The sequence below is a fragment of the Prunus persica genome, chromosome G6 (assembly GCF_000346465.2).
Source record: "Prunus persica cultivar Lovell chromosome G6, Prunus_persica_NCBIv2, whole genome shotgun sequence".
NCBI lineage: Eukaryota > Viridiplantae > Streptophyta > Magnoliopsida > Rosales > Rosaceae > Prunus > Prunus persica.
The window spans coordinates 15,949,505-15,953,129 of NC_034014.1; positions in this window are offsets into that span (position 1 = coordinate 15,949,505).

The following is a 3,625-nucleotide window of genomic DNA, read 5'->3' on the forward strand; positions in this document are numbered from 1 at the left end:
ACCACCGCATTTCAGAACGAACTTCGTACGAACCTGAATTGGCCGATTTCAAGGACTAATCGATATCGGATTGAGTCCAAAACTTGGGCAACATCATAATATTGTGGGAGGAGTCATTTGGTGGGTTTTGAGTGAAATCCAATCTCTAGAACTATACAATACACCAACCACCGCATTTCAGAACGAACTTCATACGAACCTGAATTGGCCGATTTCAAGGACTAATCGATATCGGATTGAGTCCAAAACTTGGGCAACATCATAATATTGTGGGAGGAGTCATTTGGTGGGTTTTGAGTGAAATCCAATCCCTAAAACTATACAATACACCAACCACTCCATTTCAGAACGAACATCGTATGAACTTGAATTGCCCGATTTCATTGACCAATCGATATCGGATTGAGTCCAAAACTTGGGAAACAACTAAACATTGTGGGGGGAGGCATTTGGTGGGTTTTAAGCGAAATCCAATCCCTAGAACTATACAATACACCAACCACTCCATTTCAGAACGAACTTCGTATGTACTTGAATTGCCCGATTTCATTGACCAATCGATATCGGATTCAGTCCAGAACTTGGGAAACAACATAACATTGTGGGAGGAGGCATTTGGTGGGTTTTGAGTGAAATACAATCCCTAGAACTATACAATACACCAACCACTCCATTTCAGAACGAACTTCGTACGAACCTGAATTGTCAAATTTCGGGGCCAGTTCGATATCGGATTGAGTCCAAAACTTGGGGAACAACATAATATTGTGGGAGGAGTCATTTGGTGGGTTTTGAGTGAAATACAATCCCCAGAACTATACAATACACCAACCACTCCATATCAAAACGAACTTCGTACGAACCTGAATTGTCTGATTTCAAGGACCAATCGAAATCGGATTGAGTCCAAAACTTGGGGAACATCATAATATTGTGGGATGAGTCATTTGGTGGATTTTGAGTGAAATCCAATCTCTAGAACTATACAATACACCAACCTCCCGATTTCGGAACGAACTTCAAACGAACCTGAATTGTCCGATTTCAAGGGCCATTCGAAATCGGATTGAGTCCAAAACTTGGGGAACAACATAATATTGTGGGACGAAGCATTTGGTGGGTTTTGAGTGAAATACAATCCCTAGAACTATACAATACACCAACCACTCCATTTCAGAACGAACTTGGTACGAACCTGAAATGTCAAATTTCGTGCCCCGATCGATATCGGATTGAGTCCAAACCTTGGGGAACATCATAATATTGTGGGAGGAGTCATTTGGAGGGTTTTGAGTGAAATCCAATCTCTAGAACTATACAATACACCAACCACCCCATTTCAGAACGAACTTTGTACGAATCTGAATTGTCCGATGTCAAGGACCAATCGATATCGGATTGAGTCCAAAACTTGGGGAACATCATAATATTGTGGGAGGAGTCATTTGGTGGGTTTTGAGTGAAATCCAATCCCTAGAACTATACAATACACCAACCACTCCATTTCAGAACGACCATCGTATGAACTTGAATTGCCCGGTTTCATTGACCAATCGATATCGGATTGAGTCCAGAACTTGGGAAACAACATAACATTGTGGTAGGAGGCATTTGGTGGGTTTTGAGTGAAATACAATCCCTAGAACTATACAATACACCAACCACTCCATTTCAGAACGAACTTGGTACGAACCTGAATTGTCAACTTTCGTGGACCGATCGATACCGGATTGAGTCCAAAACATGGGGAACATCATATTATTGTGGGAGGAGTCATTTGGTGGGTTTTGAGTGAAATTCAATCTCTAGAACTATACAATACACCAACCACCCCATTTCAGAACGAACTTCGTACGAACCTGAATTGTCCGATTTCAAGGACCACTCGATATCGGATTGAGTCCAAAACTTGGGGAACGTCATAACATTCTCGGAGGGGTCATTTGGTGGGTTTTGAGTGAAATCCAATCTCTAGAACTATAGAATACACCAACCACCCCATCTCAGAACGAACTTCGTACGAACCTGAATTGTCCGATTTCAAGGACCAATCGACATCGGATTGTGTCCAAAACTTGGGGGACATAAAAATATTGTGGGAGAAGTCATTAGATGGGTTTTGAGTGAAAAAAAATCCCTAGAACTATACAATACACCAACCACTCCATTTCAGAACGAACTTCGTACGAACCTGAATTGTCCAATTTCAAGCCCCAATCGATATCGGATTGGGTCTAAAACTTGGGGAACAGCATAATATTGTGGGAGGAGTCATTTGGTGGGTTTTGAGTGAAATCCAATCCCTAGAACTATACAATACACCAACCACTCCATTTCAGAACGAACTTCGTACGAACCTGAATTGTCAAATTTCGTGGACTGATCGATATCGGATAGGGCGCTAGCATGTTGGAGCTGTAATATTGTGGGAGGAGTCATTTGGTGGGTTTTGAGTGAAATACAATCCCTAGAACTATACAATACACCAACCACACCATTTCACAACGAACTTGGTACGAACCTGAATTGTCAAATTTCGTGGACTAATCGATATCGAATTGAGTCCAGAACTTGGGGAACAACACAATATTGTGGGAGGAGGCACTATACAATACGCCAACCACCCCATTTCAGAACGAACTTCATACTAACCTGAATTGTCCGATTTCGAGGACCAATCGATATCGGATTGAGTCAAAAACTTGGGGAACATCATAATATTGTGGGAGGAGTCATTTAGAGGGTTTTGAGCGAAATCCAATCTCTAGAACTATACAATACACCAACCACCCCATTTCGGAACGAACTTCAAACGGACCTGAATTGTCCGATTTCAAGGACCCATCGATATCGGATTGAGTCCAAAACTTGGGGAACATCATATTATTGTGGGAGGAGTCATTTGGTGGGTTTTGAGTGAATTCCAATCTCTACAACTATACAATACACCGACCGCTCCATTTCAGAACGAACTTCGTACGAACCTGAATTGTCAAATTTCGAGGACCGATCGATATCGGATTGAGTCCAAAACTAGGGGGACCATCACAATATTGTGGGAGGAGTCATTTTGGTGGGTTTTGAGTGAAATCCAATCTCTAGAACTATACAATACACCAACCACCCCATTTCGGAACGAACTTCGTACGAACCTGAATCGTCCGATTTCAAGGACCAATCGATATCGGATTGAGTCCAAAACTTGGGGAACATCAAAATATTGTGGGAGGAGTCATTTGGTGGGTTTTCAGTGAAATCCAATCCCTAGAACTATACAATACACCAACCACTCCATTTCAGAACGAACTTAGTACGAACCTGAATTGTCCGATTTCAAGGACCACTCGATATCGGATTGAGTCCAAAACTTGGGGAACATCATAATATTGTGGGAGGAGTCATTTGGTGGGTTTTGAGTGAAATCGAATCTCTAGAACTATACAATACACCAACCACCCCATTTCAGAACGAACTTAGTACGAACCTGAATTGTCCGATTTCAAGGACCACTCGATATCGGATTGAGTCCAAAACTTGGGGAACATCATAATATTGTGGGAGGAGTCATTTGGTGGGTTTTGAGTGAAATACAATCCCTATAACTATACAATACACCAACCACTCC